This window comes from Suricata suricatta, chromosome 8 (genome assembly GCF_006229205.1).
Source record: "Suricata suricatta isolate VVHF042 chromosome 8, meerkat_22Aug2017_6uvM2_HiC, whole genome shotgun sequence".
NCBI lineage: Eukaryota > Metazoa > Chordata > Mammalia > Carnivora > Herpestidae > Suricata > Suricata suricatta.
This window is the reverse complement of record NC_043707.1, coordinates 106,582,170-106,594,787: the sequence shown is the minus strand read 5'-3', so window position 1 is coordinate 106,594,787 and position 12,618 is coordinate 106,582,170. Positions and strand designations below refer to the sequence as shown.

The 12,618-nt window shown below is 41.2% G+C and overlaps 1 pseudogene; it reads left to right on the top strand.

Moving 5' to 3' along the window:
* The first annotated feature begins 10,224 nt into the window (after nt 1-10,224).
* On the top strand, nt 10,225-10,402 carry LOC115300448 (annotated as a pseudogene).
* The last annotated feature ends 2,216 nt before the right edge of the window (nt 10,403-12,618 follow it).

Genomic DNA, 12,618 nt, shown 5'->3' with positions numbered 1-12,618 from the left:
AGTCCTGATCTTTCATTAAGAGATGTGAACAACTAATTATATTAGCTACCAATTGCTATGTAACAATAATATCATGGACTTAGTGGCTTAAAAAACACAAATTTATTATCTCACTATCTCAGGAAACTGGGCGTGGCTTCATTGCATCCTCAGCCAGCTTGTTTACCAGGGCAGCTGCCTCATCTGAGGCTCGACTGGATAAGGATTCACGTATGTGCTTGCTGACAGCATTCAGTTCCTGGTGAGCTGCCAGATTGAGGGCCTCTTTCTTGCTGGCTGTCAAGGGCCTCAGCTCTTTGCAAGGTGTCCCTCTCCATATGGCAGCTCACAACATAGCAGCTTGTTTCCTACAATCTAGCAAAGGAAAGATAGTCCCCTAGCCAGACAGTTACAATCTTATCTGATGTAATCACCATATTCTATTGGCCAGAAGCAAATTACAGGTCCCATTTACATTCAGAAGGAAGGTACTACATAAGGCAGTGGACATCAGGAGGCAGGGATCATGGGGACCACCCTAGTATTTGTCTACCACATGAACTAAATACCTAAATAGATGAGTGAAGGAGGAAAGAGGAAAAGCAATTTTTCATGGTAACAGACCAATCAATAAATGTAGAAGAGTAATAGTCAGAAAATTACTATTTTCAACCATCATAGCAATAAATGGTATAATAAGAATAGTCAATGGTACTAAAAACCATTGAATAAAAAGATATCAGAGAAAAAGATACCTACATAATCTCAAAGCATCTCCTTATGGACTTTCACTTCCAATCATAAGTTACCCTCCAGCATAAAACATGTAACACTTTGGACAAAATATTTGGAACAACATTTTTCAGATACTGGAAAATAGGCAGAAGAAGAGAGTGATTCTTGAAAGAAGGGAATCAAAAATCATGTGCCCTATAATTTGCCCTACCTCACTGCATGGAGAAAATTTCCTGCTATGGTTCAAGGAGGGAGAACTCAGAGTCCAGTGTATCTACTGAGTTAAGGAGACAAAGTTGTTTCCTTTTATTTTTTTTATTTAAAAAATTGCATATTTATTTATTTTGAGAGACAGAGTATGGCCAGGGGAGGGACAGAGAAAGAGGGAGACACAGAATCTCAAACAGGCTCCAGGATCTGAGCTGTCAGCACATAACCCGATGTGGGGCTCAAACCCACGAACCGCAAGATCATGACCTGAGCCAGTAAAGAACATGACTCTGGATCTTGGGGGTAACGAGTTCACGCCCCATGTTGGGGCTTGCAAGGACAAACAGTTTATGAAGCCCTTTAACTGTATGATCTCATTTGAGCCTCATTTGGGCCTCTGGGGACAATGTCCCCATGAAAACCATGGGAAAATCACTTAACTTCCAAGCTTATATCACTGTAATTTGCTTCTAGCCAATAGAATATGGTGATTACATCAGATAAGTAAGCTAATAGCTTACTTAAAACTATAAAGAATAAAATTTTAAAAAGTTTAAAAGTTACCAGATGATCAAGCAATTCTACTCCAGCAGAAATGAAACCATGTGTCTGCCCTAAACTTGTATATGATGCTCATAGCAGCATTACTCATAATAGCCACAGAGAGAAAATAATACAAATGTCCATCAAGTGATATATGAATAAACAAAATGTAGTATCTCTATATGATAGAATATTATTTGACTAGAAGGAGGAATGAACTACTGATATATGCCACAACATGGATGACCCTTGAAAAAATTATTCTCAGCGAAAGAAACCAGCCACAAAAGACCACATATTATATGAAGTGTCCAGAATAGGCAAATCTGTCATAAGAACATCTCATCAGTCAAGTTCAGGCTCAACTCCTCCTCCATCCTCTTTGCGTCTCCTCCATTCTCCTTCCTCACTTCAACATATCCTGAGCTATCTTCACCCATAGGAAGCTTGCTCTTACGTCATGTTGCCTTGAAACCTAAAGTTTTAATTCTCAGAAGCCAAGAAACAACTTTTTAGTCTGCTATCTCATTTCTTCCTAGAAGTAGTAAGTGAGGCTATAAGCTCACTGAATCGTAGAACAAAAGGTACAAGGAAATGTAGAAGCATAATAATCTCAATTAATTTATTCTCCCACAAATTGGGATTTTTCCAAGTATTTTGGATAATTTTCAAGTATTTGCTAGAAGAAAATTGCTGTTTTCCTACCCAGCAATTAAAGGCATCCAGGTCTCTTGCTGGGGCTGAGGTACTTGTATGTTGATGGAAGAGTCCTGGAGGTGCTTCTGCCTTCCTTCTTTCTGTCTGAGCTGAACAGGCCCAGGTGCATACACTGGGCAAGGTTTCTAATACATCTGGACACCTCCTGAGATACTCTGCTCCCAGGTTCCCTTTATCACAGCGCATGCAAGTTCCCCTGGATGAATTGGCAGGAGGAGCATCATGTGACTGAGCTGAGGCCCATATCTGCTTAAGGATGATCAGGTTCGTGGTTTTTTAAGGCTCAGTGAAGTGAACTTTATTTTCCCAGTTCTGCTTATATGTCTCCAGGAAGGGAGCACTGAGGAGACGCGTTTAGGAAAGGAAACAGAAGAGACAGAATTTTCTGGTTTTGGAGACAGACAAACCTGAATTCTAGTCATAGCTGTGTCACTCATCAGTTATATAACCATGGGAAAATCACTTAACTTCCAAGCTTATATCACTTTATCTCTGCAGTGTCCCGAGAGGCCCAAATGAGGCTCAAATGAGATCATACAGTTAAAGGGCTTCATAAACACTGCTTGTCCCTATATAAACACATGCCATTGTTATTGTGAAGATGATTGCTTCCTGTATGGCCAAAGTGGCTAGTGGATTTCCTGTACATGGAGCATGCATCTGCTCAGATTCTGGCTGCTATACTGGGTCCCAGGGAAGCCATGCTGAGTTTCCATCTTCATCCAAGCAATTTATTTTGTAACTTGGCCCTCTTCATCTTGGGCTGGCATTGAACAGGGGCTATCCAGGAAGTTCTGCCTGGCTAATCTGAGCCTCCTGAGATTAGGGGTTGGAAAATTACTATCTAGATCCTATATTTCATAGAAAAGGGCTTCTCAGTTTTTGGCTCTTGGCTCTAGTTTATATACATATAAAGTTGTGTATAGTTGACACACAATGTTATATTAAAAAGTTTCAGGTACACAACATAGTGATTCAACAACTCTATACATTATACTATGCTCACCACAAGTGTAGTCAAATGCTCTACCCCTGAGCTTACCCCCTACTCACCACAAGTATAGATACCATCTGTCATGGTATAAGACTATTATACTATCATTGACCATATTCCCCATGTTGTACCTCTCATTTCCATGAATTATTCATTCTGTAACTGGAAGCCTGCCTATACCTCCCACTCCTCTTCACCCATTTTGCCCAGTCTCCCACCCCCTTCCTTCTGGTAACCACCAGTTTGTTTTCTGTATTTATGGGCCTGTTTCTGCTTTTTTTTTTGTTTGTTTCTTGGTTTCAGTTTTTGTTTTTTGTTTTAGAGCGAGACTGGGGGATAGGGGCAGAGGGGGAGAGAGAGAATGAGAGAGAGAAAGAGAATCCTAAGCAGGCTCCATGCTCAGCACAGAGCCCAATGCAGGGCTTGATCCCACTACTCTAGGATCATGACCTTAGCCAAAACTTAGAGTCAGATGTTTAACTGACTGAGCCACGCAGGCACCTCTTTTGGCTTCAGTTTTTGAGCTATCACTTATCTCTGCTTTCTCTGTTTCTTGTCCCTGCTTCCCCTGCTCATGTTCACAAATGTGCTTTTAGGCTCTGGCCCAGGCTGTGCCTGGCTGGACAATCAATCATCTATGCAGCCCACCATCTAGGTTCTGTGCCCCTGGCCCCAAGAGCAAGGGCTGACTAAATAATTTGTGCCTTTAATGTCCCCCAAATCCAAAATCACAGGGCAACTTGGAAGGAGAGACCTCTGGGTTTGGTGCAAGTTGCAGAGGAGAACAGGGCACACCCCACAAACTGACACAGATACCCACAGACATGCACACGTGAACATATATGCACATTGTACACACACATCATGGACATACACAGAAATATGCACATTGATGTGAACACACACATACATACATAAATACATACTGACACAAATACCTTATAGGTCAGAAGGTCTAGATGGGGTAGGGAAAGAGATTGGCTCTGATTCCCTTTTACTCAAAGTCTGAGACAGTCATGTAAGAACTTTATTCAAAGGACTTGGCATTCTAAGAGATGAACACTTTCACTGAGATCAAATATGTAACCAAAGTTGTCTTTTATTGAATGTACCTCTGTGTTCACTACTGCCCCAGCCCCTTCATATATGCTATATGCCATCTCATGGAGTGTCACCATAGCTCTATGCAACCAGAATACTTCAGGCCTCTATGGGTTCAAAAGAAAACATCTTACTATTAATGTCCAATCACAAGGGTACTTAGCTCTCATTTTGCCATGCAAAAGCCTTCCTAGATATTCCAAGTAGTACTCAGAGGTATCTGAGGAATTGAGGGAAATTTGCTTGTATTCTCCTGGTCCAGCAACCTCTTCAAGGAGCCTGCTTATTGCCTGATGCCTTGGGCAGAATTCTCCAGCAGGCATAGATCATCTTCCACCTCTGGCCTTGGCACTACAGTTTGTAGTAGAGAAAGCAAAGGAAGGGAATTATCAGCTTCCTAACTTTGTTACTAGAGCCCCAAAGCTTCCCCCAAATTTGTCCCAAATCTCAAAGATCTGATGCACACCTGGCTCCAGCCCTTTTGTAGAAGATGCTATTGGTGCCCTGTCCTTACCCTTTGCGCCTTATCACCTAAGTGCTCACTAATAAACTTCCACTTGTCTGCATCTGCATCTCTTTGAAGGTCACTGAGCTCCTGAATTGGGCAGGCTGCAAGTGCATCGGCAGGGGTGGTAGTGAAGGGATTTAATACTTCCTGGAGAAGTCTTCAACCAATGATTGATGGGAGTTGGTGTGCATATACCCCAGTTCCACACCCCTGACATGCAGTAACTCTGAGTCTTGTATTCTATACAATTTCCTACAGTTTCTCCACGGGATTAAGCTCTAGTTACTATACTGATAGCTCGTTTGATAATTTGTTCTTTATTGACCTTTCTGTCCCTATCTAACCCCTCACTTTCCTACTAATGTTTCCTGTACCACCTAATAATCTACAAGTTGTTGAATTTTTGTTTCAGGGTCTGTTTCAAGGTGAATTCAAATTAAGACACCCACTCTTCAAGGAGACATCAGTCCCTCTGGAAAATACAGTGACTGAGTCCCTGCTGTTCCCTCCATTCATCTCTCATCTCTCCCTGGGGAAACTTTTCATGTGTTAACTCGTACATGAAGAGCACACACTAGCCCACAAACTCCACCACAATTCAGACTCTGAATTCAGTTTGGGCTAAACGAGGACATCGTGGTTGAAGGGGAAGGGGAAGAGGGGAAAAGAGGTGGTGGTGATGGAGGAGGGCACTTGTGAGGAAGACCACTGGGTGTTGTATGGAAACCAATGTGACAATAAACTATTAAAAAAAAAGGAGGACATCGTGCTATAACTGCAAGTAGAGGGAACTGAGGGTCAGAGAAGGAAAGTGATGTTTCCTTCTGGCTGTATCTGCGCTGAGGTTTGGCACATCTGGTCTTGGTGTAGCACTAAGAGGCAATTTACAGCTGTTCCTGGGTGAGAGCTTTGAATGTGGAAATGTAGATCACAGTGCTTCCCTTAATGCCAGCAGCATGGTGACAGGACACCAAGACTTTCGAAAAGGCTTTACTAAAGGCTTGAAAGTGACACGGGAAGTAAACAGAGAGTAGCATGATATTAGGCCATCTGTCTCATTAATAATAGTCTGTTCCCTTCACCCAGAAACGTTCATTTCCATTATAACTCTGAGTTACCTCCATGGAGCATACTGGACATAATCTGTCCTTTTTTTACCTGCCTGGTATCTGGTCTGCAGATTTTTCATCATCTGGTCACTGGAGTGATTATGACTTTCCAGACTTGTTGTCTCTATCAAAATATCTATTGACTCAAAACAGCACACAATCTCAAATTATTTACAAGCAATAGAGACTTCCTTATGCAAGATGAGGCTCCAATCAGCTTTTCTTTTCTTGATCTAGCCTCTTTGCCAATTCTGCATACAATGGCCACTGGGTATCTAAGAGGCAGCTCTGGCTACTCTTTTTGCTTTGCCTACAGGATTGTCTTGGTTTTTTTCCCTCATCGTCACTGACCAAATGCCTGAATTTTCTAAGCAAAGCTATAATTGACTCTGCATTCCTACCTATTTTACCTTTCATTCACCTCAAGGCTTTGGGGGAAGATTTTGTCTTATATCATAAGAAGATTACAGAATAATCTTTTCTATCCTTATATGGTTTTGACAGGTTGAAATTTCACCTTAGAAAACATAGTTGTATAGTTGATCAGTGCCATTTGTACCCTTGTCACTCATAGAGCATGGGCAGGTTTGAGGGTCCACACTGAGTTCTGGGGAGATACCAGAGAGTACTATGTTCTCCATTTAAAAGCACCTGAGGCATCTTAGCTCTCATCAGCTATTATTATTCAGAAAGTATTGTGGCTGAGGAGTGGTTTACACTAGCCTAGGAAATTGTGTTTATAACTTTCTCTGACAAAAGAACAGAACATAGATGAGCAAGCCCGAGGGGACTATTTCTGCAGTGTTACTAAGAAGCCATAGTTCTCAGAGATATCCTTGAACTGTTCACCTTGATATTGAGCTAACCTTGCTATTGCTGTTGTTGCTAAGTTACAGAGAAAGAAAATTGACAGTGCATGGTGAGGTTAGAACCATCCAGCCTTGGGCCAAAGTGCAAGTTGAGCACATGTGTGTACATGTGTAAAGTCAGTTATACTCCACTTCCAGGGAAAAAAAATGCAGCCATATTTCCCCCAAGTCCCAGTTGTTTAGACAGACATATTCATTTATTTGTTTGATTGAAAAAAAAATTGTCCTGTGGCTGTTTGTGTGTATGTGTGACTGAATCAGAAAGAAGATAGGTCACGACACCTGGAAACCATACATAGTAAGTCACACCTGCCTTGTTCAATATTCTACAGACCTGAGAATCAGGATGGGTCTGAAAGGACTCAGCAGAAGGCTTCATGTCATCAGGTTGACAACTGCAGATTCAATCCCCTACAGACCATTTATTCTGAAAGTTTTTAAAGGTGTCCGACATAGTCCTAGTATGTAGCAGGTGTTTAATGAATTTTTTCAAAGGAATGGATAAATGAATTTCAATAGCAAGGCTCTTTGAAAAAGTGAATGAAAAAAATAACTAGAGTAGGAGTGAATTTCAAGGTCAAGTCACCATTAGCAAAAGAGGACTGGGAATGAAGTTGGTCAGATAAATGAGGTGTGACTGTGTTTTGATCTCAAAACAACCTCAGTTAGCTTGGAGACTAGTAAGGATTTTATCCAAACCTGAAATTTCCTGTCTGAAAACCTCATAATAGGAGCAGATCTATCCAGATGTGTTGACTGTCCAGTTTTCTTGATTATTTCAGATTAGGCCCAGTATCCATCGTTTGGCTAAAAAAGCATGTTCTTTCTCAGCTAGAAAGCTCGAAAGGTCCCTTAAGATTTTTTAATCCATCCTCTCGGGGTACAAGAAAGCAGTCCTTAGAGTTTAATGGTTAGAGCATTAGAGGAGAGGTTCCCAAAGCAGACAATGACTCCAACAATTTTTGGCTTTGGTAGTTAATGCTCTAGGCTGTCCAGCAAACTTTTACATTCACTTTCTCTAGCTAAAAAATCTTGCTTCTTTTTTAATAAGAAACATATAGTAGGTTAGAGCCTCACGTAGCGTTCTGTGCTGACAGCTCAGAGCCTGAAGCCTGCTCCAGTGCTCCAGATTCTTTGCCTCTATCTCATCTCTCTCTGCCCCTCTCCCACTCATTCTCCCTCTCTCAAAAATAAATAAACATTAAAAATATTTTAAAAAATAGGAAACATAATAGCCATGGCCTGACACAGTATTCCATCTCCCTGACTCAGTGATTGGTCCACAGGGGACATATGACCTAAAAGAGTTATTTAGAGTCTTTTCTTGGTAGGTTCTTCTTATCTGAGGTAATGTATGTCTGGGGTTGTTGGCTACCATCTTTCCTACAATGCAGAAAGCCTGACAGCTGTAGGAGAGAAACCAAGTGAACGAAAGAGTACTGAATAATACAATTGTTTAGCACTTAGTAAGTACTTAGAAACTGTTAGCTTCCCTTCACCATCAGCCTTGTAAATTCAGTCTTCAGTCGAAAAATTTTCAGTTCTTGGGGCACCTGACTCTTGATTTCGGCTCAGGTCATGATCTCATTTTTTTGTGTGAGATTTAGCTTTGCATTGGGCTCTAAGCTGACAGCTTGCGATTTTCTCTCTCCCTTTCTGCCTCTCTCCTTCTCTCTCTCAAATAAACTAAAAAAAAATTTTTTTTAAGTTGTTGATACTGTAAGGAGGAAAAAGACACAAAGACAATGACAATGCAGTATGACAAATGCATGACAGAATTATGCACTAGAGGCTGTGGGTGGGATGGTGCAACTTCATGGACAGATGAAGTGAAGGGGAATGAAACTTTGGTCTTCATAGTTGCACATTCCATACACAAGGTCAGTACAGCTAAGATTTCCAGGTAGCTGTTGCCACATGTAAGTGTCCAGTTTCTATGCTGCAGTATGGACTGCTACAGTGTTGAGCCCTGCCAGTGGGGGACTTCCGAACTTTCTCTACAAGTACTGGCTTCCCAGAAGACAGAGCTGTCTAGACAGCCCAGGACTCCTATCCAAACTCATCTCTGGCTCCTAAGGAGGAGGACAAGACCAGGAGGACTGGTGGTGGGGCAAGAAATGGAACCAGGCAGGAGACTGCAGTGACTGGAGAGCAGGTGTGGGCAGCCCAGAAGAAATGCAGATATTTGCATAACACCTCCAGAAGCCCCGTTCATTAATCTCTCCTATCAGAAAGCCTGACTTCTTGGGGCGCCTGGGTGGCTCAGTCAGTTAAGCATTTGACTTTGGCTCGGGTCATGATCTCATGGCTCGTGGGTTCGAGCCCTGTGTGGGGCTCTGTGCTGACAGCTAGCTCAGAGCCTGAGCTTGCTTCGGATTCTGTGTTGCCCTCTCTCTCTGACCCTTCCCTGCTCATGCTGTCTCTCTCTGTCTCTCAAAAAAAAAAAAAAAAAAAAAAAAAAGCCTGACTTCTCAACCTTGTAGGGGAGATCTTCACATTATTTAGTTAGTTAGTTAGTTTTTATTTATTTATTTAATAGTTTATTGTCAAATTGGTTTCCATATAACACCCAGTGCTCCCCCTCCATGAACATCACTCCTTTCCTCCCTCCCCCTCCCCCTTCAGTCCTTGGTTCATTTTCAGTATTCAATAGTCTCTCATGGTTTGTGTCCCTCTTTCTTCCCAACTCTTTTTCCCCCTTCCCCTCCCTATGACCCTCTGTTAGGTTTCTCCTGTTAGACCTATGAGTGCAAACATATGGTATCTGTCCTTCTCCACCTGACTTATTTCACTTAGCATGACACCCTTGAGGTCCATCCATTTTGCTACAAACGGCCATATTTCATTCTTCCTCATTGCCATATAGTACTCCATTGTATATATATACTACATCTTCTTTATCCATTCATAGGGTGATGGACATTTAGGCTCTTTCCATGATTTGGCTATTGTAGAAAGTGCTGCTATGACCATTGGGGTACATGTGCTCCTATGCATCAGCATTTCTGAATCCTTTAGGTAAATCCTTAGCCGTGCTATTGCTGGGTCATAGGGGGGTTCTACTGATAGTTTTTTGAGGAACCTCCACGCTGTTTTCCAGAGCGGCTGCACCAATTTACATTTCCACCTACAGTGTAGGAAGGTCCCCGTTTCTCCACATCCTCGCTAGCATCTTGATTTGTTCATTTTAGCCACTCTGACGAAGGAAGAAACCACACATAGCTCTGTCCTGTCCAGAAGAAGCATCAGTGTATAAATATCTGAGAAAACGCTCAGCCTCACTAGTGATAAAAAAACAACAACAACCCACAAATTAAAGCAACAATGAGATACCACTCATTAGCCTCCATTTCCTTAAGGTTAACAGGTCTAGGCAAACAGGAACTCCCAGTTGCTGCAGCTGAGAGGGCAGGTTGATGCTCTTTCTGGAAAGCAGTTGGCTTTAAAATGCTTACATCAATCGCTTCTCGGCTTTTTGGCTAAGATCAAGTGTAGTATCTGTTCTTATCAGTTTAAAATGCTTACATCATCTAATCTGATGATTTCACTTACCTATTCTAGGAAGGAAAGTTGACATATGGAGGCCATAGTAGACATCTTTTGAGGTATATTCTCTGCTTACAATGATTCAACTTTCTCTGAAAATTGAGGGTCTTTTTCATGTCCTCACACTCCTTACTCTGGCTTCAGAAGTGCGGCCTTGATCCATAGGCGACTGTTGACTAGACCAAAGTAAGAACTAGTTTAATCGTCTTTCTATCCTAGGAATTTCAATTTAATTTGAGCTGATACCTTGAATGGAAGGATTGTAAAAAATCAGGAATTGTGTCAAGGCTATTATCTGACAGATAGACTGCACAGCAGAGAAGAAAACACCAATCTGTAGAGAGAGGAGAATAAGGCAGAGATGTGGAGAGAAGCAGAGATAAGAGACAGAGATAAAACTTTCTTCAGAGCATTCTATTGCACGTTGTAGCTACTTTATGCATTCCTACCTTTTCATTCTATAACACACAGTACTCTTGTAACAGCTTATAATTTTTCCTTTAAGACAACTTAGGTGAAGGGCGACTGTGTGGCTCAGTTGGTTAATCGTCTGACTTTGGCTTAGGTCATAATCTCATAGTTTGTGAGTTCAGGTCCTGCATCAGGCTCTCTTCTGTCAGCATAAGCCTGCTTCAGAACCTCTGTCCCCTTCTCTCTCTGCTCCTACCCTACTCGTGCATGTGCACACACACTCTCTCTCTCAAAAATAAATAAACTTTATTTTTTAAAAAAAGACAACTTAGGTGAGTTTCTAGTACTTGCAGCCAAATATTATAATAGCTTTACAATTAAGGGAATGATTGAGTAAATAATTGTACATTTTTTGTCTGTAGATTATCTGCCATATTTTTTAAAGTAGGTTTCATCCATGGCACAGAGCCCAGTGTGGAGCTTGAATTTATGACTCTGAGATTAAGACCTGAGCTGAGATCAAGAGTCGGGTGCCTACCTGACTGAGCCTCCCAGGTGCTCCCAAAATACGGTAGAAGACTATTTATTGACATGTAAAGTGCTTATTGTGCAACGATAAGTAAAAGTACTAGGATATACACTTTTCTATGCACAGAATAAAGTTTATAAACACACAGAACTTATAGCAGTGGTTACCCTGGGGTAAACTTGTATTTTGTAAGATTTTTTATTTTTTAAGTAATCTCCACATCCAACATGAGGTTCAAACTCACAACTCCCGAGATCAAGAGTCACTTGCTCTACTGACTGAGTCAGCAAGACACCCCTGGAGTAAACTTTTATTTTTACAACTTGATTTTATTTGAATTTATACTTGGAACATCACTAATATTATTAAGGTTGTGCTAGAAGCATTTTCTATCTATATACTTTTTAATTGCTATCATTTTAATGGTTGCATAATGTTGCAGCATAAGAGGATATCATAATTTATTAAACCAGTTCTTACTCTTTATTAAGTCTTTAATAATTTTACTATTTTATTTATTTAAAACATTTTTAATGTTTATTTTTTACATTTAAAAATTTTTTTTTAAATTTATTTTTGAGAGACAGAGAGAGACTGCATGAGCAGGAGAGCGTCAGAGAGAGAGAGGGAGACACAGAATCCGAAGTAGGCTCCAGGCTCTGAGCTAGCTGTCAGAGCCCGATGAGGGGCTCGAACATACGAACTGGGAGATCATGACCTGAGCCGAAGCTGGAAGCTAGTCGCTTAACCCAGGCGCCCCTAATGTTTATTTTTGAGAGAGACACAGAGCATGCGTGGGGGAGGGGCAGAAAGAGGGAAAAACAAAATCCAAAGCAGACTCTAGGCTCTGAGCCGTCAGCACAAAGCCTGAGGTGGGGCTTGAACTCATGAACCAGGAGATCATGACGTGAACTGAAGTTGGAGGCTTCCAACCAACTGAGCCACCCAGGTGCCCCTAATTTTCACTATTTTAAACAATGCTGTGAAAAACATCTTTAATTTTAGGTGTTTTTATTTTAAGATTTTATTTTTAAGTGTCTCTACACCCAAAACGGGGGGTTGAACCTGCAAACCTGAGATCAAGAGTTCCATGCTCTACTAATTGAGCCAGCGAGACATCCCTGAAAGACATGCATAAATGTTTTTTTTTTCTTCACATTTTGGATTATTTGCCTAGTATCTTTTCTCAGAAGTAGAATCATTAGGTTGGAACATTTCTATGGTTTGTGAATAATTTTGACCACAATGGTTACTCCAATGGCTTCCTTACCATCTGAAACACAGGTGAGTACAAAGGCCTAGCAGTGCCTCAGCAGCCAGCCTATTTGCTAATCTAATGTGTTAGAAAAATAGTACATTTCCTTGTC